This window comes from Pongo pygmaeus, chromosome 11 (genome assembly GCF_028885625.2).
Source record: "Pongo pygmaeus isolate AG05252 chromosome 11, NHGRI_mPonPyg2-v2.0_pri, whole genome shotgun sequence".
Classification (NCBI taxonomy): domain Eukaryota; kingdom Metazoa; phylum Chordata; class Mammalia; order Primates; family Hominidae; genus Pongo; species Pongo pygmaeus.
Genome location: NC_072384.2, coordinates 32,824,211 through 32,849,528, shown reverse-complemented (window position 1 = coordinate 32,849,528; position 25,318 = coordinate 32,824,211). Strand labels below are relative to the sequence as shown.

The following is a 25,318-nucleotide window of genomic DNA, read 5'->3' as shown; positions in this document are numbered from 1 at the left end:
TGGCTAAAAAACAAACTAAAAATACTAGTCAGTATATAAAAAGCAGCAAGTAAATATAAATAGTAAGCATCGTTATAGCAGTCCAGAGGAAGGAAGGAAAACAGCGGGCTGGAGTGTTCGCGCTTCGTGGCAGAGACTCGGTGTTGGATCTGTGGAATTTCTCTAGGTGGGAGCTAGGGGTTGGAGGGGAGATAACTGTAAAAACTATAAGAACCAACGGACAGAAGAGATATTCCATGAGAGAGTGGAAAATAGGGGAGAAAGGGCCCACTTTTATTTTGATAGTTGTGAGTGGGATTTACAGTGTTCTGTGAGATTATTAGAAAAGCTTGGCACAGATTCTTATTTATTTGTTTTTTGGAGTGTTGGGGGTGGTGCAGGTGGGTGGTTAAAATTTTAAGAATCGGAAGAAAACCTTCAGCACTCTTCTCAGGAAAAGAAAAATTGCATATTTGCAAATGCACACAAAATGTTGCTGCGATTTCAAGGATCCCTTCCTTCTACTCCAAGCTGAGACACTAGAATATATCTAAAAGGAGTTGCACCCAAGACAATCTATCTAGGAAAAATGTCAGCCAGGTGTATGTATCACAGTAAAAGTAATTAAGCAATGTAAGACACAACCAGTATTCATATATTCATGAATCATCAGGCTCTGAAGTTGACTCGAAACAGGTGGGTAAACAATTTGGTAGGGCTGTGCTGGCACTTCAAACTTTTCCTCCAGGTCTCCAGCTATTCCAGTGTAAGTTAGTGGAGGCGATTTTCTGTCTTTTTCAGACCTGAAAGAAGCCAACCTCTCAAAAATGTGAATCAATGGGATTATTTACGCATGTATAACTGGAATCCACTCCAAGATGCCGATTTTGCTGCAGAAGAGATACTCTTGCTCCCCACCCCCTCCTTTCTTTTTGACAGTCAGTTAATAAAGACTCAACAATAAGCAGCTGCCAGTGATGTCATTTGGGACTTTGTCCACGGAGCTTGTATTTACAAGCTCAGAGCAACTACGGAGCCGCAGCCCAGGGAGCAAGTCTCCGCAAACTTGCTCCGCATTCACGGCAGGACTTCCCAGCCGCTGTGGATGTTCAGGAAAACTGAGTCTGTTCTCTTAGCGTGGCCTTTGAACGCTTCAAAAATAAACAGAGGATAACCAACCGCGGGAGGAAATTTTTAGCTGGAGAGAGTTGTTGCAGTTCCTGTGTCTGTCTCCAGGACTGTGATATGTGTTGACTGAAGAGCTAACTACAAGTAAGACTGTTGGGATTTTTGTTTTTTTAAAAAAACTCTTGTAACAGTTTTTCTTACTTATACAGCTTGTTTTCCTTCTAAAGTGAGATTATGATGTTTACATATTTCTCCAGGCTCTTTCAGCTGTCACAGCAAGTATGCGTTTGTTCTAAGTAACTATAGGGCCCTAAAGTGGACTGGAATTAGGGGTAGAGGACCCCTTGTCTCTGAGAACAAATACCAGGATGCAGATGATAAGGAGGTACTGAATGGCTAATCTTCATTTGCCTCTGCAGGGAGGTCAGGTTTGGTTTTTTCATTTGTTTTGTTTTTGTTTTTTAAAGAGATACAACCAACCAAAAACCTATTAGGTTGATCTATAAAGTTTAGCAGACAACTATGAAGGCTGTTTTTTCATGAACTGGTATGCTGCAGGGAGAACCCACTTTTTGTCTCTGATTCTTTCTGTGGTTTATGGATTTCTAGTGTGTGGATGTTGATGTTTATGGTCTCTCGTCCCCTCCTACTTATACCCTCTCCCCAAACACACACACACACACACACACAGACACACACACACACACACACAGAGAGGCTCATTCATCCTCAGGAATGTGTATGTATCAAAAAATATTTTGAAATTGAAACTGTTTCTATTTGGATTCTTTTCACATTGAGTATCTGGAGAAATGTTCAGTGTTCTGACTTGTCTACTGAGTTGGAACCCAAGTTAATGTACTACTGAACAAGGCAAACTTTGACACTCAGCTAGATCGGTATACAAAATCCACATGTTCTCTTTTGCCTGTCTCAGGGCTCTTTAAAACTCTCCAGATATTCTCTGGAATTTAAATAGGAAGAATGAGCTTCATGTGTGCCGCCAGCCTGGACAGGAACCTCTTATCCCACCTGCACCGGCTGGCCCGTGAGCTATTCTCTGTTGCCACCCGGGAGTTCTGCTTAAGAGCCCAGTGAAAAATTGTCTTTCTGTCCTTCAAGCTATCAGCTCTGCTCCTCAGTGTCTGCAGTTCAGCCTCTTGCAACCAGTAGCAAATCGTGGCTGATTCCTGCCCTCTAGACCTGACAGCCCGCTGCACGGATTGGCAAGAAGTGGCTGTTAGCCTGTTAGCTCCTCACGTGAACCCCATGACTCACTCAGGAGCCTGGCTTGCTCCTGAATTCAGCTGCTCTGTCACCAGCCCAGAAACATGCTGACAGCCTTCACTGCCTTTTCCTTGTCTCTAGTCTCAGAATTGTGAGAAGCCAGTGTCAAAAGGCCTCAAAATATTTGACTGTTTTCCAGGGAGTCCTAAGGTGGGTAACATCCTGCCTCTTTGTCAGCTCCAATTTTTTCCATCAGAACACATTCGGCTTAGATATGTTTTGTGTATCAGAGCTCAGTGCTCTTTGCAATTCTTTGCTTAAAATTAGGGACTTGCTGCTAAAACAGATTTCAAACTATTCATCAAAGTTTATCCTTTCACGGAAGAAAACTTGGGGCACAAGGAAGAGAAGTGATTTGTCCAAGAGCACCCAGTAAGACGGTGGCAAAGCTACAACTAGAAACTGAGCCTCCCGTGTTCATTCCAGCATGTGTCCCACTTCTCAAGTTCTTAAATATCGAAAAAGAAATGGGAACCACACGCGGTTCCTATGCCTTCTTGTAGCAACAGGGCTATGTGCAGGTGTACAGATGAATGTGGTCTGGCAAAGAGAGAACATTCCCGTTTTGTCTTTGGCTCTCATTACGTTTCTTAAGGTGTCTGTTCCTCACTGTTTTCACTAGCAAACCAAAGAGAACTCTGTGATTATTTTAAGATAATGGCCTAAAAGCAAATAGAGCAGCCTCAGCAGTTGAAATAGTTCAGAAGGCATTTTGCACTGGGTACTGGTTGGGATACCTGAGGTGATTCCCAACTCTGATACTCAGTGTTTATGCTTTACTTCCAAGTCTCGGACTTCTTCTTACGGCCACAGCTTGCTTTGCTTTTCCTCTTTTGGGGCCCTCTTTCCAGTGGAATCTTCTCTTCACCTTTTCATTGATTCCTCCTTCCCACTTTGTTCTCTCACTGCAGCTTGGACCTCAGTTTCCAGTATTCAGCTAGATCCCATACACCCGTCCATTACCCTTCTCTCTGGAGCTTTCCTTGCCCCTGACAGTCTTACCTAGGGTGGGGGGGCCTTCCTGGACTCTCCCGGTCCAAGTGGTGATTCGCTTGTTTGGACCGTCATGGTATCTTGTGCCATTTTTTGCCCTGGGATCTGGAGCTCTTTGCCATGTTGTTAAATACGTCTTTCCATCGAAAGCAAGGGCTGCTTGCTATATAATACTTCTTATAGCTACAGCACTTAGCACAGAGTAGTTATTCAATGTATTATGCTAAATAAATGAATGAATTAAATATCCATTTTCCTGCTGCAAACACCCAAGCCTCAGCACTTGGTTGGCAAAATTATCACATTACTGGGCTGATTGGCTTTAAATTCTTCTTCACTGTGGTTGAAGGCCCTTGATGCCAGACATCTGAGCATGAAGACAGGGATATTCTTGATGTGATGCCTGGCTGTCTTCCCTGGCTCATTTCACTCTACTCCACAGTGTGGACTTAGAGCTGTCTTGGGGATTCTGGGTCTGGTGGCTCAACAGGATCTTCACTATGCAGCACAGCACAGTGACTGAAGACTTGGACTCTGGAACAGGGCTGCCCAGGCTCAAGTCCTGCTTCCGCCACTTGCTGGCTTTATGATCCTGGTTAATTCACTTAACTTTTCTATTTCAATTTCTCCTCTTTAAAATGTGAATAATGAGAGTGCCTCCTTCATGGGAAGATGGAGAAGGATTAGATATCTTAATGTAGCTAAAACAATAGGCACAATGCTAGGCATACATTAGCTACTGTTATTATTTATCTTGCAGGTGCCCACATCCCACCCCAGACTTACTGAATCATGACCTCTAAGGTGGGATTCAGATACAGCCATGGTTAAAAAGTTCCTCAGATGATTTCGATGGGAATTAGTGGCCTAGCGACCAGGAGCTGCTCTCTATTACTGAAATATGCTGGGCTTGTATGTTCTTCAGCACATCTGCACCTTTGTACTCCTGCAGCACCTCTCCACACACTCAGTTTATCCTCTGTACCTTGCATGCACCTCCTGTCCTGTGAGCAGCTTTTCACATCCCAGTAACCACAGGTAGGTGTCCCTGTGCACCATGGAACTCCGTCCGCATTGGTTCACTGTGCGTCTGTTCCCGTCTTCAGCCTCTGTGTCTCACGAGGGCACACCTGCCAACTGACTCCCCAAACTTAGCACCATGCATGACACTGCCCTTAGGGAATTACTTGTTGAGTAGACAGATGAATACTGCTCACTGAATGCCTTCATTTCCACTTGACTCCTGCCCTGTGCCTACCCCTTTCCCACGGTGGCACCTGTGAGCCTTGCTTCACTCTCGAGTCCCAGCTTTGCCTGTGCTTCTCCCTCAGGTGGTGTCTCCCTCCCTACTTCAAAGAGAAGACTGTGGTCCTGCATTCTGAAATCCTTCCACATTCCTTGGCTTCATCTGACAATGTTCTCTGCTCCATCTCCCCTCTTACTTCTCTTAGATGAAGAAACAGTCACACCCCATGGTATTCTATGCAAACTCTGTTGGGATGCTTACACTGCATAGCCCCATTTTAAAAGTATTTCTTTACCTTCTGCTGCTGCCACTAGATTCTAGTGAATTTGAGATAGGGTCACTGCCAAATTTGAGTTGCCAAATTTGTAATCTTAACTGTAATTTGTAATCTCAGCACCTGTCACACAATGAGTTCTCAATAAATGAAAAAAATGTATGGATACATGGTTGATGGGCAAAATAAAAACAGATTTAAAATGTTTTCTTCCAACAGCGATCACTATTGAGTGGTTACTGTATACCAGGCACACTTCCAAGCTCTGTGCTCATGCTATCTTATTATGATCACTGTATTCATTGTCTAAGCAAAAACACTGATGTTCAGAAAGGTTAAGGAATGTGCACAAGTCACATGTGTGGGTAAGAGGCAGAGGCAGGATTTGAACCCACAGCACATGCTCTTTTTTTTGAAATGGAGTTTCACTCTTGTTGCTTAGGCTGGGGTGCAATGGCACCATCTCCACTCACTGCAACCTCCACCTCTCAGGTTCAAGTGATTCTCCTGCCTCAGCCTCTTGAGTAACTATGATTACAGGTGCCTGCCACCACACCCAGCTAATTTTTGTATTTTTAGTAGAGATGGGGTTTCACCATGTTGGCCAGGCTGGTCTCAAACTCCTGACCTCAAATGATCCACCTGCCTCAGCCTCCCAAAGTGCTGCGATTACAGGTGTGAGCCACCGCACCCAACCCCATAGCGCGTACTCTTAACCTTTCATTTTACCGCTTTCTGGATATGGAGGCTTCATGAGCCTCACATTCACCCACAATGACGTTTTGGTCATTCACATCTGCCCCTGATTGACTGCACTGGCAGAGCAGTATAGCAGATTAATACTTCCACCCATTCAAACTGGCGATTCACATTTTCTAGTCTTTCCAAAGTGTCTAACGCCTATGCCCAGTCCTTTACTATTTTTGTTTTTCTTTTAATCTCAGATCTGAATCTTTTTTTTTTTTTTAGATAGAGTCTTGTTCTGTCACCGGGCTGGAGTGCAGTGGCATGATCTCAGCTCACTGCAACCTCTGACTCCCTGGTTCAAGCTATTCTCCTGCCTCAGCCTCCCAAGTAGCTGGGATTACAGGCATGCACCACCACGCCCAGCTAATTTTTGTATTTTTAGTAGAGACAGGGTTTCACCATGTTGGCCAGGATGGTCTCAATAGCCTGACCTCATGATCTGCCCGCCTTGGCCACCCAAAGTGCTGGGGTTACAGGCATGAGCCACTGCACCCGGCCAGACCTGAATCTTTTTGTAGAGTAGCCCGAGTTTATGATTAAACATCAAGATTATTTACATTCTTGTTTTGGGTCTTGGTAGGCCTGGTAAAGTTTGGTCAAGAGTATAATCCAGGGATTAGATACAAAGAAAAAAATGGAAATAATGCTTGGCCATTTGGTTGGTCCCTAAAAATGGTAACCTAAGGAAATGGTAGCATTTTGTGAAAGTGGATTTAAATAGCCAGAAGGGTTTAATCTGAACACTCTGGCAAGTCATGGACCCAGTTAAGCACAAAGTACCTTATAGCCTCTTTTTCTCCAGTTCTCTAACTCTACAAGGTGTAATGCCTTTGGAATTTTGGATTCCCAATTGTCCTTCCTTTATAGATGAAATAATATATCTCTCAGATACGTAGAACATTACCCACACATTTACAATGCCCCAATACTTACTTGCCTAATGAAGTGTATCATGTCAGTTTGGAAGCCTCAATTACACAAGGTACTTCCCCGTAGTTACATAAATTAATCTTGGTATTTTCAGGGCAAGAAACCAGATCTCTCCTTTTAGAAATCAACTTTACCGGATTAGTGATTCCTTTGAGGAGAATTTGGATGCATTGTAGAAGCCCAATGGACTGAGTTCAAGAGGAAAGAGGAGAGTCCCAAGCCCATTTTGGAGCATAAACTGGGAATAATAACATGGCAGATAAATATTACGGTGTTGAAAGAAGAGCTGTTAGTTCTGAAATGTGGGAACAAGTGTTACTGTCGAGACGCATGTCTGACAAACTGCTCCATAAAGGCGACTTGCTTCATTTGGCAAATTGAATCTAGAAACATAGAACTGATCCAGGCCAGCCCAAAAGGCATTTCTCAAATGGTTTCCATTGTCAATGGTAACTGGTTTTGTAGCAACTTAAAAAGTCAAAGTAATACATGCTCATAAATTAGAAAATCCAACAATAGTAAAATGTTTATATATCTATGTATATATATGAATATTAGTACCAAACAATAGCTCTAACATGCTCATATATATAAACATTGAGTATATGTTTCTCTATATGTGTATATATGTGTGTGTGTGTATATTTATATAGAATCTTACAGTCTCTTGGGCCACCCTCTATACCCCATTTCTGAGGTTTTTTTTTTCTTCAGCTGTTTTTATGTAATATTCCTAAATCATATGTTTCTGTGTGTATGTCAAAGTACTACTTCTTTATTATTATGGTAGATTATAATATATCTTTTTGTACCTCCCAGAGCATCCCTATTCTTCAATATAATTATATCGCAGTTTTAATTAAATGCATAGTGCTTATTTTTGTCTTGATTACAAATATTGTTTACGTTGAGTCAAATCATTATGGTCACATCTTTATGTTAACATTTTTTCCTAAAGTTATTGCCTCATTTTTAATATTTACTTAGTTTTCTAAGACCCTATAGCTGAAGTTTCCCAGTTGCTCCAATAGCCCTTTGACAAATATGTCAAATATCTCCTTTTAAAACATTCATCTTCTGTGAATAGTTATATTCTCAAGTCACCATGTTCTTTTTTTGTCAGTTGCCAAGGAGGATAAGTTAATTATTAGTTGTGCCATATCAGAAACAATTTAAAATGCCTGCCTCCAATGTTTCTTTTATTCTCATTATAGCCAATTACTCATATTTGGGTAAATAGAAACGATCTGGTTTATTGTAGTTGGTAAATAGCAATCATAATTTGGTTTTATGGTCTTATGAATACTCAATACATTTCAATGTAAGAAATATCCTTCCTTTCTGAGTACCTTTGACATCTAGTATAGCTTCATCAGAGGAAAACAAATGATACCTCATGTAATATTATTTTATGAACCACTAAATGAATGCTCAAAATGGCATTTATTTATTTCCTTCCTGATTTTCTCCCCACTTATTCTTTCAGCCTAGAATTATAGAATCAGGAATGTGAGATACTTTGTTATTGAGAGTAGTTAAAATAGTTTACTTAAAATAATGTGAAACTTTGCCTTTAGAGACGGTGTTCATGGAGATTGCCAGTAGAGGGCCTTGTTAAACTAAGTAAAATTTCACATACAGGCCAATTGCCAACAGTTAAAGCCACCCTGTTACTAAGAAGCTCTTGTTTTTAGGATTCCTGATTAATAGCAGTAAAACTGTGAAAATGATGTTTTAAAGTGCATCATATTCATTTCTGTAAGGAAAAATTAGATATCTTACCTTTTCATTTTCATTGTTTTCTTAAGAGGAAATTGGAGAATTCGAATAGATCATTAATAAGCCATCAACCAAACCAGGGCTGTGGAGGCCTAGTCATAAAATCTCTCTAGGACATTTATTTCGGAGTTGGGGCCCTGGGCTCTGAGCCTTTGGGGAACCCAGTATTGACTGTTGAACATGGCGGAGAGAGATGATGGCTCTCTTGACCTAGGCACAAGTTATACTTGCTGCCTACATTTCGGTGAGCCTTACTCTCAACAAAAGTGGGTTTTCTATTCTATGCAGCTGGACAAGAATCTTCTCACTCTATAGTAAGCCCTCACTTTGGACACAGCAAAGAGAAGCTAGACTCTGAGAGCTGAGAGCGTGTCATGTTCTCCATCACACCCACTTTCCAGTCAAGGAAACGGTGGGGAGGAGCAGGGTAGTACAGAGCTGTTCTCTTCCTACCTGCTGGCTTGTTTCCAGCTCCTCTTATTCACCCAAATCTCTCCTTCTGGGGAAGGTTCTCTTCTCCTCACTCTATCCTCCTGGGTACAACTTCTTCTCAGCCTAAACAACACTTCCTGAGGAAGGCTTTCTTTACTTGTGATGTACTCTGGTAGCTCCATCTTTCTGTTTTTCATAGCACTTATCACCAGTATAATTAAATATATCATCAACTATTTGATTAAGAACATCTCCCCATCTAGGCTATTACATTCTGCAAAAGCAGAGCCTATGTCTGTTTTGTTTGAAATTGAAACCTTAGGACCTAGAACAGTGGCTGGCCCACAGTAGGCATCCATCAAATATTTGGTGAATAGATGAATATACACAAGTTTTCTGATTTTTAAGTTAGTACTTTCTCTTCTCCAATTTTATACTTATGAAAACATTCATGTTTATACCTCATCTGATGGCATTCAAATCTTGTGCCAGTCAAAATGCCTGTGGACTCGGGGCACAAAGCTTGGCATTGGGTTTTATACCAAACTTTCAATAAGTGTGTGAGTACCTCTTTATTCCCCATAGTACAATAATCAGTATTCCTGGCCCCAATGGGGGATCTATAGGTATGACAGCAAATGAATAAGAAAATGGGCAAGGATTTCTTTTATTCTCTCATTGATGAAGACAAGAGGAGTGGGAACAGATAGATGTCTTGAGCTTAGTAATGTGCCTTTTTGTTTCCTACATTGGGCTAGAGATTTTCTAGAGCCCTGTATGCTGTGGAACGTTCTTTTCCTGAGACATCATGGTACATTAGACCAGGATTTGATCTTTGGAGTCAATTAATGCAGACAGTATAATGGAAGGCATATAACTATAGCTCTTACCCATGTGGCATTTATCCTTGGATATCCCTGGGTTCTGATCTCTGTTCTGAACTCTACTGACTTTGGGCAAGTTATTTAACCTTGTCAGGCATGATTTCTCCATCCATAAAATGTAGTAATTTCAACAGTAGCTGGGTGAGGGGCTCACGCTTATAATCTTAGTGATTCAGGCTGATGTGGGAGGATCACTTGAGGCCGGGAGTTCAAGACCAGCCTGGCCAACATAACAAGACCCCATCTCTAAAGAAACAATTTGAAAAACTTAGCTGGGCATGGTGACGTGCACCTGTAGTCTCAGCTACTCAGGAAGCTGAGACTGGAGGATAACTTGAATCCAAGAGCTCCAGGTTGCAGTAAGCCCTGATTGCACCATTGCACTCCACTCTGGGAGATTCTTAAAAAATCAACAGTGATTTTGCCCAGTATTTATTAAACGTGTATGATGTGTCTGACCCCATTGTGCTTTCTATTCATAATGTCTCATGTAATACTTACAACAGACCACTGAGATAGACGTTATTATTAATCCCATTTTTTAGATGCAAAAACCAAGGTACCAAGAGGTTAATATGTTCCAGATTACACAGTAATTATTGGAGCCACATATTTAGATTATATTACCTTCTTACGGGGTCATCGTGAAGAATAAATGAGATAAGCTACCTCAAGTGCCTGTACCAAAATAGACTCACAATACATGTAAGTAGTATTAATACGTTATTAATAATACTATTAATAAAGTATTAATAATGCTGTTCTCATTATTGGCTCTTATCATTGAGGACGATGTAGGCCCTTGTACGTCAGTGACTGTCTTAGGGCAATGAGAGAGGTGAGGACAGCACTGTGTGTCCCAGGTTTAGGAAGTTGTTTAATCCTAATGTCAAATGTCAACAGTTCCCTTTACTCAGTATTTTGGCACAAATGGGTATTTGCCACTCCAAAACAACTACAAAGAAAAATGTCCACCCCCAACCCCCTTCTGGGTCATGAGTGCTTTTATTATGTTCCCGCCATATGGGCTTTTTTGTTTTGTTTTGTTTTGTTTTTTTGCTCAGCACATTGCATCTGTTTATGTGATGCCCCTGGCTTTATCATCTCTGCATTTCGTTTGGCAAAATTGTCAAATCCTGTGGTCTTCTGTGTGTGTAGAACTGCTGATTTGAAGTAGAGTAGAAGCAGGTAACGCAGTCAGAGGGGTGTAGGAAGGATGTGACTCCTTCTCTAGGGTCTTCATTCAATATTCTTTTTCTGTAGTTCTGGACCATCTTCCCTGGCTGCCCCCTTCCTCTTTCACATCTCTCTGTCTATTCCACCTTATTTCTCAATCTTCTATCTTCATTCTTCCCTCTGCACCATTTGCATCTCACCTTTCCTATTTTCTCCTCCCTTTTGCTCTTATTCTCCCTCCTTATCTTCATTTATCTCTACTGCTCCTCCTCCTCCTCCTCTCCAGAGCAAAGAAGGGACCATGGTCAGTGTTTCTCATTGAACTAGAGACCAGAGAAAAAGACCACCTCTCCATAATCTTCAAATGCCCTAGGACTTTATTATAATGCTCATCTCATTAAACAAAGAACACATCCACATTACAGGCCAAATGAAAGGGAGACCAAAAGGAGCAAGCAGCATGGTAGAGTGGAGAGTAATCTGAACAGAGAAATTGAACAATTCTATTTGTAAAATCCTGCCATGAGCCAGCTAAAGGACATAGGATCAAGTGTTCCCATCTGCAAAGTGAAGGGGGAGAAGATGAGATGGTCCCAAGGCCGTTTCTGGTGCTGTGATCCTGTTATTCGTAGTCACACAATGATTGCAGCCTGATTCACAACACAGGCAATTATCAAAGCACCAAGGAGGAAAGCCCCCACCTCAGGGCAGTGGGCTCAGGGCTGGGCTGCATGCGAGGGCAGCCTGGGGACACTGGCAGTGTCTGTGATCTCAGAAGTCCCCTGTTTTTCCAAAGTGCCGAGGTGATTCGTCATTGCACAATGCTGTGTGTCCTCACAACAGATGTTAAAGGATCACCCTTGAAAGGGTGTTTCTCCAAAGCATCTAATTATAACCTCTACAGAAGATTAACAGATGTTATAATTGTCTTTCTCCTTTGATTAAATAGTTTCTGCATGAGTAGCTTTCTTAGATTTTCCTTCTATGTTTTGTATGATCTTATAAGGAAATGACATGTGTCTTCAATTTTATAGAGATAGTTCCTCAACAGGCTTGGTAAGAATCTGCACACTCATAATTTCATTATATCTCTCTCTTTCATTCATATGTCTTTTTATACATAGAAAACCTGAGTAAGCGAGGGCTGTGTGTGTGTAGTCTGAAGTATGGTTATAAAGGTGTCCTGGTGGCAGGAATACGAATGTGGCCAAGAAGCTGGCCTCTCTCTTTGCTATTTGTGGAGGTGACTGATGCTCATGAATGTTATCTAGGAAAAGTTGTGCCAAATGAGAAAGGAAATTTCAGCAAACTGTGTACCAACCAAGCATTCCAGGTGCCAAGTGTGCAAATGAGTGTGTGTGCAGAGAGAAAAACTGCATTCATGATGTGAATGTCTGCAGATTTCTCTTATGATATTTGTTTTGGAAAGACCAGCTATCAGCCAGAAGCATTATCAGCACCAAAAATATTATTTTCATTTCATTATTTAGAAGCTAGAATTCTCTCCATTGCTAGGCATGTGGTTTGTATTCTGTTGCTCATTTATTTTACCCTCTATTGAGCTTATCAGGAAGGATGATACCACTAACTACAGGAATAAGAAGACTTCTTTCTCATTGTCTCATTGTCCAAATGAGTATGTTCCTTCTTGAGAAGAAAAAATTATAAGGAAGGTTTTCAGAAATTGGATGAATTTATGGACAATGAAGATGAGAGGAATGGAAATAAGAAATACTTACTCAGATCTTTTAGAGGGATCTGCTTAATAATAGTCTCCATTTCTCCATACCCAAACGTCTGAAACAGGCTCATAAATCAAGGCAAAGGTCACTCCTCAATCAGCCTGAGGGCAGAGAGCAAAATAAACAAAATAAAATTTGGCGTCACTGAATACATTAGCATTAAACTTTGATTGAAATAAAAAAGAAAGATTCTTGAATTGGTTTATCAAATAGGTCCTATGTAAATTCAATCTCCACTTTCATCTGCACTTGCTAAGGAAGAGAAGGGAAGATGAGTATTTTCTTAGTGTACGATCTACACTGAATACACATGCTACTGGAAAATCAAAGGGGAAAACATTTATCTTTATGGGTTTCATAACATAGTGGGGAGAAGGAGTTAATCCCATGTAGGGCGTTTAAAGAATACTACACACCAATCAGTAGGAATAAGTTCCAAATGAATGATCAGAGGTTTGACAAATGAAAAGTTTTTGTAAGTTGGTGGCTAGAATCATGAACATTCTACAGTCCATATCATATTAGAAATGGCTAAATAAATTAGATTTATTTGGGACATTTGGAAGAGGAAGATGTTTAACCATTTTTGTTGAAGTATAAAATACATACAGATAATTGCACCTAAGTATAAAGCTTGATAAATTTTTATAAACTGAATATACCCATATCACTAATCCTCAAAACAAGAAATATTGCCAGCACCCTAGAAGCCTTCCTCAAATTCCCTTTCGGTCACATTCTCTAAGGTAACCACCATACTGACTTCCAGTGGCTTAGATTAATTTGGCTTTTTGTGTACTTTATCTAATTGGAATCACACAGTATGTGTAATTTTGTGTCTGGCTTCTTTCCTTCAAATTATGTTTGTGTGATTCATCCATATTGCTGTGTTTAATTATAATTTTATGCACATTGTTGTATAATATTCCATTGTGTGACTCTGCCACCATATAGTCTTCCTACTGTGGATGGGCATTTGGATATTTTCCAGTTTTGGACCATGACACATAGTTCTATTATGAATATGCTGGCACATGTCTCTCATGTCTCTTGGTAAGCAAATATACACATATATGTTGAGAGTGCTTGTGTAAATGCTACACATAGCAATAATAGAGTATCTCAGATCTAATGCCCAACAGTCTTTCAAGGGGATTGTACCAATTTATATTCCCAGGAACAATATATGAAAGGAAGTGTGGTATTTTAATTTACTCAAGAAAGCAGCACTGTGACTAAGAATGGAAGTTAAAGAGAAGTTACTGTGGTCTAATGTTAGGAAGAACTTTTGTTCACTTAGAAACAAGGTGAGAACTTATGAAAAAGGTTCCTTTCCCTGGAAGTCCTCAGACAATGCTGGAATGGGCTTCATTGCAAAGGCAGGTAAGCTGGAGGATTCCAAGGCCTTTTTGATCTATAAGCCTTGTATATGCAATATAGTGAGCTGCACGGAAATTTGAAGATGAAAGAAAACGAAGAGGACATTGTGTGGACCAGATAGTCAGATTGTAGAAGACCAGATTAAGCCAGAGCAATTACACAGACAGTGCTGACTCTATGAGTAGAGGAGAGCCATTCAAGGAAGGCAGACAGTGGTGGAATTGAGTGAGGTCACAAAAAGAGATAATATGTTAGTCAGTGGAAGAAAGAAGAGCATTTTGCAGGCAAAAGCAGGTTCATTATAGAGTCCCAATGGAACACAGGGTGAAGCAGTTCATGCTACTGAATGCTTAGAACCAATTATGAGAATTGTAAAGCAAAGCAGAGATGTTTGATCAGCTCTGACAGACATCAAATGATGCCTGTAAGATGTCCCGGGGAAGAGCTGTTCCACAGGGAGGTGGCCAAATAACACCAAGACAACAAGAACACTTTCAAGGTTGCAGAAAGGATAACCTTTCTGCAAGACTCGTTGGTAGCTATGCAGTGCTTCAACTTTTGCTCTCATCTCCTCCACACCTAGATCCCTGTGACTCGTAACTTCAGTTCATGTGTGACTTCAGTTTCTTCCCTTTCCCTGGAACAACTCCTGGTATCTCTTCACCGCTGATTCTTTTATAGGAACCCCAATCACCAGCCCATGGTACCTGATATTGACCAAGCACCCCAATGAACTTGGTTCTTGTCATTGCCAATTTCCCATTGTATCAGTAGAGTCAACATATCCCATACTTGTCAAAGAGTTATTTTGGATCAAATTCCATCTGACTTTATTTTGTATCTTTCACTTTATTTTGATGCTGTATTTCATGATTTCTAATAGACATGAGAAATATATTGTATAAGTCAGTACTAGGAACTGATCAGAGTACTAAGAAATCACTGGGTCATAACTCCTTTGTACTTCAACTGCCGGGAAGCTCAGAGCCAAGTTGACATGTGTAATTACCAATGTTCTGTTGGTTCATATACCTTACCTTTGCAACATTTTTCTCTCATCTTTACTTTGTACTTTGTGGCAAAGCAAAATTTTAAGATGGAATCTAAGATCCAGGTCCCCATTGTACGATTCCCTCCCCAAGTGAGGACAGAACCTGAGAATATGACAGATATCACTTTTGTGATTAGATTGCATTATATGGCAATTGTGGAAGGACTTTTGTAGGTATAATTAAGGTCCCTAATCACTTGACTTTGAGTGAATAAAAACAGGAGATTTTCTTGGGTGGGCCTGACCTAATCAGGCAAGCTCCTTAAAAGATTAACTAGGGGTCAGAAACTAGAAGCCTCAGAGATTCTGCTGCTGGCCTCGAAGAAGCAAGTCAGCATGAGCTTTACAGACACAAGCAAGGAAATAAATTCTTCCTCAAACCACATGAGCTTGGCAGAGGACCCAGAGCCTCAGATGAGACCCCAGAGCCTCAGATGAGACCCCAGACACCTGAGGTCTGACACTTGACACGTTGATTTTAGCCTTGTGAGAACTGAGTAGAGGTTCCAGCTAAGCTCTGCTCAGATTCCTGGTTCGTAGACACTGTGAGATAATAAATGTGAATTATTCTAAGCCACTAAATTTGTGGTAACTTGGTACACAGCAATAGATAACAAATATATACATTTTACCATCTCTATTTCTGTATATAACTCATTTATTATGTATATAGCCTCTTTAATTATTTTTGGGATTTGCTCAAAATTGAGTGGGTTGAGCGATAAATTAGTGTCCTAAGTCCCCTTACTACTGCTCCAGGGTGACTAGGGATGATGCTGTCTCCTTTGTGGTCTCAGGCTGCTTCCTGCTTCTGTGATTTGGCTCCAGCCCACACTTCTACTTGGAATGTCTTCTATCCTCATCTCCACCTATTTAAACTCCATCTAAACTTAGAGGCCCCACTTCAGATCCACAACCACCGTAATTCCTGGAATCGATTTTTTGAGTTCTCCCCCCCCGCCATTTCCAAATCCCTGCAGTTGTGGTTCCCAAGTTTGGGCTGACAACATTAAAAATGCAGATTCCCAGCATTCCTTCCCTGCCTGCCTGCCCCAGGAATTCAGGTTCATTATGGAGTTTTTGAAAGCCTTTAATAAGTGACGTTTCTGAACAGCTAGATTTGGCAACTCATTGCTCTGCCGTATTCATACCAGTCGGCTCTGCATAGAGCACCCAGTGCGATTTACTGCCTGTGCTTAAGGTTTTCAAAACTTGTAGTCCACCTCTAGTCTGGACAGCATACTGTATATTCCTGTATTTATCTTGACCCTAGTTTTATTATTTTCCCACTTATATCCTCCCCGTTTATTTTTTATTTATTTTATCATTTGGTTTTTGTGTGTATTTTTGTAAGTAATCACAAATCCTTTGGGGGAACGAGGTTGGAAATAAGTACATAAACAGAAAAAGAATGTACTCTAATACTTTAACGTGCATGAATCTTGTTTCCCTGACAACAGTAAAACTTTTTAAAACTTGGGCTCTGACTTCTACTTGCTTCATGCCCTCATGATACCTTGGACAATTTGAGCATATAGCAACAATGTTCAGAAAACTAAAGATTGATGATTGGACTGATAAGAAAGGGATCTTGTTCTGTAAAAAGAGTGTTCATTTGTCTGCTTTCTTTCCCCCTCCTGGCTTGCCCCACCCGCTTCTCAATCTTTTGAAGCATTGGACAAAGAATTGCTCTTTTTCCTAGACCCAAGCATTCCAGGTTAGCACAATGCCTAGACAGGGTTGTAGAATTAATGGGAGGGCTCATTATGTCTCTCAGAGTTTTCATGTGCCTGAAATGGCTTTACACCAAGTGTTTTTTTTTGTTGTTGTTGTTTTGGGTTTTTTGTTTTGTTTTGTTTTTGCCTGCTGGTGCTGGGAACAGGCACATTCTAGGCACAGGGTGGGGGAATCCCTCAATCATTGAGCACTGCCCTCTCCTCTTCCAAAGCCCCACTGAGTGAGCCACATTCAGGATAACTGTGCCCTTATGTCAAAGCACACATCGCGTGATAGCCCTTGAAACTCTATAGCGCAGCTTGTATATCTGGTAAGTGGAGTATACATGAGCGGGATGGCAGGTTTATCACACAGAGCTGAAGAATGCTCCAGGGAAGTTCAACAGAGGCAGTCATTGTGGAAAATCTGATAAATTGTACTCTTCTAAATACTCCTTTTAAGCCCTTTCTACCGTTTTGAAAATATATAATCTCTTGCGCAATAATGAGTTTCGTGACTCTTTCTCTTTCTCCTGTCCTTTCTGCAAATCTGTTCACTCAGATACTCCTCAGTGGGGGCACTTTTTCACCTTTGGCTTCCTCTTGGATGTACTTCACTGTATCTGAAGATCTGAGCTCAGCCAATTGGGCATGGTTAAGATGTGTTCTGCGTCTGTGTGTTTGTGTGTGTGTGTGCACACATGCAAGGCGGGGGTGGGGGTTGCCTGTGTGCTTATGAGCACATGTATTTGTGTTTCAGCATTTCTGGTTTTGCCCTTTCAGTTAGACAAAACCAGAATGTTATTTTGTTCAGGCTCAGATTTCCAAATTAAACTAATCGAATCTAGTACCATAACAAACCAAAATAATTTCAGGGCATTTTTAGCAAACAGTATCAATCTTCTACAAAAACAACAGTATTTTCCTGATGAAGAGGTTTGTGTATCATTTTCTCCAATGTCATTGGGATTATGCTTAAGCCATTATATGTCTTTTATCATTGTAAAAGATAAATGTTTGGACTGTTGAATCCTGCCTCTCCCCTCCTCCCTTCTATGCTATCTTCTTGTAAGGTACAAATTCTCACACATAACTTCAAAATGTTTCAATTTTGTTTCTTAGGCCAGGTAGATACATAGTTAGTGAGTGCCAATGAAAGCATTATAACAAGGTAGATTGTTAGATCTAGTAGTGGGTGCTAGGTGTGTTAGCCACTGAGGTAGATTCGACTTGGAGCCTGCGCTTGTGGGATGGCAGAGCCCACAGGCAGATATGCAACCTATCAAACTCTGTATCATGATGCTGATCAATGGAAACAAATATGCATATTTTTAGAGGTCATACCTGTCTTTCAGTTTCCGTCATCTCCTTCACTCTCTGCCTTGGACAGCAGCTTCCTACATCTGTGCAAACTATGGGCAGAGGGAAGTAGAGGACCAAACGCATCAGCCAGCTTCTGCTAGCTAGGTGCACCTTGTGAATTTGGTCACCCAACTTGGCTGTTTCTGCATCTCCTGCCACACTAACTTCAAGCAGAACTAGGCAGGCAATCTTGCCAGAGTAGCATGAGCAAAAAGTTTAGTATTCTAAAAGAGATAATGAAGAAAAATAGATGAAGAAAAAACTGATTGTAGCTTGAGATTGTCCACACTAGCTGCCTCTGATATTTAGTTCTACATCTCTTTCCTTTTGAGTGCCCCTCCCAGTGCCTGATCAGGACTTTGTATAAGCCCTCGTTTTGTAGGGACCCAGGGGAGTTCTGTCTTCGTGCATGCCTTAAACAGACTTTCAAAACTATGGAGAACTACCCTTAAGATGAGGCTGTGAATAATATGGGGTCATGGGAGTTCTGGGTTAATGATATTGATCAGAGTGGCTTGCAAATGAATTATTCTATAGGCAGGGGAGACTTTGAGATGTTAATTTGATTCTGAAGGCTGATAGTTACATTTCTGGGAAGTTGTGGGCATCATTCTCTGCCTTTCTGAACTGAAAGTATAAGTAATCGTTGGGATAGAACAGGAAGGAGACAGTGATTTAGATTAATAGAAATTTGGTTGTATTTGAAAGGAAAGGGCACCTTTAGCTATTTATCCTAGAAAACAGTTCATCCATTTGTGTGAAGAGACATGCACAAGAATGCACACTGCAGTAGCATCTGCAGTAGTGATAAGTTATTTGCCGGTGAAGTGCCCATCAGCAGGGAAGGAAAGAATCAAACAAATAATACTCCATTCACACCATGGAGCCCGAGTCATCATTAAAGAATTGAAGAAGAGCTATTGGTATCTTGACATGGAAAGACCTCTGTGACATATTATTAAGTGGGGAAAAAATCAAATTGTCAAGAAATATGTATAATATGGTATCATTTATGTTTATTAAAAAGCTTACATATTAAATATGTACATGTATTTTCCATATAGGTTTCTACATAATTTTAACTTTTTACTTTAAGAAGTTATTCACGATTACTTTTGTAAAAGAATGATATATTGTGTGTTTGTGTGTACACATGTATATTTGTATATATTTTAATAAGAGAATATTCTGAAGGAATATTTCATGGAATAATGAAAAAGAGATTTTTTTTTTCCAAATAAGTAACCTGAGGTAACCAAAGGTAATATAAAAGAGGAATGAAATCTCAGATTTTTCTGGGTGCATCAGTTTCCAGACATGGCAATTTTAATTTAAGATACAAATCAAAGCTGTTAAGATACAAATCATCAGCTATTTCTAAGTAGGCATGAAGCAGCATAAGTTATTTGCAAAGAAATCCATTGCTCAGGAGTTTAACTTCATTTCAAACAAGATAAGCTTGTTCTAGATATTCAGTACTGGGATAGAGATAATCAGATAAATGAGCTGTGGCTTCTGTCCTTGAGGGGAACCGATCTAGTGGGAAAGACAGACAAGCAAACACCTACCACTTGCTTGTGAGTCCACACTGTAATACTCCAAGACCGAATGAAGTACCCCAGAAGGGGAACAAGTTGTAGACACACAAAGGAAGAAATAAGTATTGATTGTTTTTAGGGAAATAAAGGTACAGTTTTCATAAGGAGCATGTGAGGCTGATTTTCTAGACCCCAAATTTGGTAGATTTTGTAGGTCTTTTGGTAGACCTTCATTTCCCACAGGGGAAATAAAGATGGAGAAGGCTGAAGGCCTGGGGCCATAATGATAGTCAATAGACTAGAGGTTTTGGTGCTGATGAAAATTTCATTTTTCAAACTTAGAAGTGATAATATCAGACTGAAATAATACTATTGGATGTGAAGCTTCCAGTGATCTACAAAAAGAGACAATTTTATCTGGTTACTTTGAATAGCTAACATTTCTCGTACACTTACTTGGTACTGTGCTGAGTACCTTGTATTAGTCCATTTTGCATTGCTATAAAGGAATACCAGAGGCTGGGTAATTTATAAAGAGAAGAAATTTAACTGGGTCACGGTTCTGCTGGTCGTACAAGTGTGGTGCCAGCATCTGCTTGGCTTCTGGTGAGGCCTCAGGAGCTTACAATCATGGTGGAAGACAAAGGGGGAGCTGGTATATCACATGGCGAGAGAGTGAACAAGAGAGAGAGGGAGGAGGCACCAGGTCTTTTAAACAACCAGATCTCATGTTAACTCATAGAATGAGAACTCACACATTACTGCAAGGACAGTACCAAGCCATTTATGAGTGATTCACCCTTTTGACCCAAATACCTCCCACTAGGTCCCCCCTCCAACATTGGAGGTCACATTTCAACATGAGATTTGGAGGGGACAAAACATTTAAACCATATCATACTTTGTATAAATGATCTCATTTAATCCTTATAGCAATCCTACAAGGTCAATAGTATTATGATCCTACCTATGGTATACGTAGTGTTGTTATTTCCATTTTATAAATAAGAAAAGTGGAGATCAGAGAAACTAACTTACTTAAGCAATTTTATATCACCACCCTAAAACTCCTGATTTTATCCATATGCCAATACTGCACCAGAAGTAGAAGACCTTCAGGTTTCATTGTGAAGGGAGTATCAGAAGTATAGTCTGCAGAGTTTAAGAATTTCCAGGAGATGACAAGAACATAATCCATAGCTATTCAGATGGACCCCTCAAATGGTGATGGGATGAAGATTTCAGTGTAGAAGATGTCAAGGTAGTCTGTGCAAACATTGGAGCCACTACTGGTTATGTGAGCAGGGAGGAAAGGAGAACTGTGATTTCACCGGCACTGTGAAATATGACGGCATGTTCTGAGGTTTGCTACTTGAAGGCTAAGGAAGGTTTAAAATTGGATAGCGTGGGATGACAGGGTAGTGGTGGAGGACATTAGCAATCTCTCCACCTTTCCATGAAGCAAATGATCATGGATTTTCCCAAAGTTAAGCTACTATAATTTGGAAACCACCTACATGTCCAATAAGGAGTAGCTGAAACATTATAGGATTATAGGACATCCAATTAATGAGATACTGGGCAGTCCTCAAATATGGTACTGTGGAAGAATACTTAATGACATTAAATTATACTTAGTACATAGCTGTAGGTGGAGAATTATGGAGTATGCATTCCCATTTTTTTAAGTGTATTGTCATAGACATTTGTCATGTTCACAACTGCTTGTGATCTCATGAACAGCTTTTCTATGTTTAGGGACATCCCCATGATATAACCATCTCCTCCCCAACATTGAAACCAGAACTCAAATTTTCAGCCTCACAGCTGGGATGCAGGCGTATGATCTGAGCTCCACCAACCAGATGTACCACGTGAGAGAATTCAGTCCTGAAGTGAGTCAAGTGTGCAAACAATCCCTGTGCAAACCCTTCCATTTTATTGAACAGGTGGGGACATTTTTTTGAGGGAGTTCATGGGAGAAACTGGGTTTTGGAGGCAGCAGCAGTAGTAGCTTCCTCCTCAGCCTAGTTTTGCAAAGTGGTTTGGGGCATTGTTTATGGCGACTTAGTCCTCAGCCTAGCTCCCAGCCCTCTCTATTTTGTGAAAGATCTGACACTTAAAAAAAATCTCCTTTATAAACTTCTTAGTCAACATCATGTAGTTACAGCCCAATGTTAACACTAATTTTTTTGTTTTACTCTTTTTCATGTTTTTTTTTTGGCAAACATTTATTCAACAAAAAATTATTAACTGTCTACCATTGCTGAGAACTCAGCCAAGTCCTAAAGGAGAAAAGATGCTTATGATGCTTTCTTTGCCTCCAGTCCACATATTATGTATACAGTCAGGAATGTTTCTTTAAATAATCTTGGCAATGATTTTTCTAAAGGCTGTATGAGCATATAATGAGTTTGAAGGACCGTGATGTAATTACCATATATTGCATAAAATGTATTTAAATTATTGTAGCCATCTTTGATTTAATTTTATTACTAAATTAGGCTATTTTCTCTGTGAATGTTGCTCTCATGTTTGGTTCTCATTTATGTAGTTCCCTACTTTAGTTGAATCCTCTTACTTTTCTCTTTTCCATTTAAAATATTGTGATTTTAAATTTATCATATTATTATATTTTTTCAATTAAAAGTTTTAACAAAGTAGGAAAGACAATGAGACAAAAATTCACGAAGTTACCTTCAAATGGATTGAATTTTTTATGTTTTTTTATTTCTACCCCTCTGCTTGGATTTGATATGATAATTTTGTTATTTGTTTAGTGGTTACCTTACAATTTGTGACATGCCTATTAATTTTAATGTATATACATATAAAATACTTATATATTTATAACAAAGAATAAGATTTATTTGGTATATTTATACCCTTTAAAAATAAAACTAAGACCTTATCGTGTTTCCCTTACCCATTGAAATCCACTGTGATTTTTTTTTGAGACAGAGTCTTGTGCTGTCACCCAGGCTGGAGTGCAGTAGCCAATCTTGGCTCGCTGCACCTCCGCCTCCTGGGTTTAAGAGATTTTTATGCCTCAGCCTCCCGAGTAGCTGGAATTATGGGTGCACACCACCACGGCTGGCTAATTTTTGTGTTTTTAGCAGTGACAGGGTTTCACCATGTTGGCCAGGCTGGACTCGAACTCACGACCTCAGATGATCCACCTGCCTCAGCCTCCCAAAGTGCTGGCATTATAGGTATGAGCCACCGTTCCTGGCCTTCAATTGCTATTTTTAATGGACATAGATAATTAGATTTATAAACATGTTTGATCCATGTCTTTGCTTACTGCAATCTCCTGTATTCTACTCCTTCTCTCTCATTTTTTGCTAAAGTGTATCCTTAATTATTTTTAATGAGTGTCAGGGGAAGGTAAAAATGTGTGTTTTTAGTAAGTCTAAAAAGTTTTTATTTTTCCCTCATTCTTGGATTATGTTTTAGCTCAATTTGGAATTCTAAGTTCACAGTTATTTGCCCTAAACACTTTGATTACATCATTGTCTTGTGTTCATTCATTAATTTTTGCTAACTAGAAATATCCTGGAAGTGTAGCTCTCTAATAGGATTTCATTTTATGTTATTTTAAAAACATCTCTCATAAGTTTTAGGATTTTGTCTTTCACTTGAGGTTTTTATGGTTTTAATAGTATACATGATGATATGCATAGCATTTTTCTTTTTCTTTTTTATTTTTAGATGGAGTTTCACTCTGTCACCCAGGCTGGAGTGCAGTGGTGTGATCTCGGCTCACTGCAAGCTCTGCCTCCCGGGTTCAAGCAATTCTCCTACTGCAGCCTCCTGAGTAGCTGGGACTGTCAGGCACGTGCCACCACACCCAGCTAACTTTTTGTATTTCTAGTAGAGACAGGGTTTCACCGTGTTAGCCAGGATGGTCTCGATCTCCTGACCTCACGATCCGCCCACCTCGGCCTTCCAAAGTGCTGGGATTACAGGCGTGAGCCACCGCGCCCAGCCTGTATAGTATTTTTCACATGTTCTTCCGTTTTGAAAATTTCTCAGCCGTTATCTCTTAGGATATTTCCTCTATGTTATTCTATTTTCTCTTTTCAGAATTCCTTAGATACATTTTGGGGACTTTGAATGGATATTTTTTCTCTTCAACTTTTTTCTGTGTGCTTTATTCTAGGTGGATTCATCAGCGTAAGTTTTTAATTCATTAATTATTCCTTTGATTGTCTTTTCTAGATTTTGTCTTATTGGCATTTCATTTCAGACCGTAGTTTTTTTCTGTAGATTTATAGTAGATCTTCTTCCTATACATTTGTTTTTGTTTCTTATTTGCCTGTTCTTGTATCACATTTCTCATCCTTTTTATGAATGGTACTCTATTTTATGTTTGGTTTTTATTTCTTTTTAATGTCAGTTTTAGCTTTTCATTGTTTTCATTTGTTTGATGTTGAATTATCTGTATTTTTTATTTTGCTTGTCTTCTTAGTTTTGTGTGCTTTAAACTGTCAATTTCATCTTGAATTGGAGCTTCCTCTCATCTCTGTGCACACTTCTCACCTAGAGGATTTATGGATGCCTCTGGGAAGCTTACCAGACACCCCAACTAGAACTAGGTTTTATGAGCGACTGGATGCATCTATTCTGTAATATAAAACTGGGGGGCCGGGCATGTAGGCTCACACCTGTAATCCCAGCACTTTGGGAGGCCGAGGCGGGTGGATCACGAGGTCAGGAGATCGAGACCATCCTAGCTGACAAGGTGAAACCCTGTCTCTACTAAAAATAGAAAAAATTAGCTGGGCGTGGTGGTGGGTGCCTGTAGTCCCAGCTACTTGGGAGGCTGAGGCAGGAGAATGGCGTGAACCCGGGAGGCAGAGCTTGCAGTGAGTCGAGATCGCGCCACTGCACTCCAGCCTGGGCAACAGAGTGAGACTCCGTCTCAAAAAAAAAAAAAACAAAAACAACAAAAAAAACTGGAAACATCTCAGATGAAGCTGAGCTATCAAGTGACTTGGTTCAAGTCCTATCTTTCAGACCGTCTTTCCTTCCACTATGCAGATCAACATCATATGTAAGCTGTGACCCCAGGCAGTAATTACTTTTCACAATCCTTCTTTCAAGATTGAGGGACCCTTTTCCCAGACTATGTTTTCATGAAGTAAGCTGGCTGGCCTTTGTCTCCCAACATTTATGGAAAGCTTTTAGTGCCTGATATATATTTGATGTCAAACTCTTTCCCATTTTTGTGTCCATCTGGACACAGAAGTCAGTAGGTCCAAGACTTCAGTGTCCTCTTCCTTCTCTGAGCTCAGTTTTTTTTTGATCACAGAAATGTTTATTTGTTCATATATGCCAGAGAATTTACCTGTAAAAGTTACATATCTAACTCAACTATTATTTTATGGAAGATTTTTACTTTGAGGTCCATTTCTTCCATGGCTTGGCTTTAGAATAATCATGAATCATTCAAATTAGGCTAAAAAATCTCTGCAAGTTAAATGTATTTTAATTTCCCCTGATTCTCAAAGTTTTTAAGAGCCACTCACCTAATTTGACTTCTTTAGTTTGAATTAATATTATATTTCTAAGGAAAAGACAAAGTAACCACAATTTCTTTTATTTCTCTCCTGAGACAAATAATTATATTTTATACCTTCAACAATGTTAGCATAATTTTAAAAGGCAATAGT

At 40.0% G+C, this 25,318-nt stretch overlaps 1 protein-coding gene across 5 annotated transcripts in view; it reads left to right on the top strand.

Moving 5' to 3' along the window:
- The window catches only part of NCKAP5 (NCK associated protein 5), a 996,626-nt gene that overhangs the window by 109,163 nt on the left and 862,145 nt on the right, over positions 1 to 25,318 (top strand). The window contains exons 1-2 of one of the 5 annotated variants that reach the window (XM_063647381.1): positions 21,492 to 21,538; positions 22,760 to 22,855. The exons of 3 other annotated variants lie outside the window; for them this stretch is intronic. The gene's annotated coding sequence lies outside the window, so the exon portion shown is untranslated. Of the gene's footprint in view, positions 1 to 1,005; positions 1,252 to 21,491; positions 21,539 to 22,759; positions 22,856 to 25,318 lie in introns of those variants that run through there. One more of the 5 variants, XM_063647382.1, reaches the window with a different exon arrangement.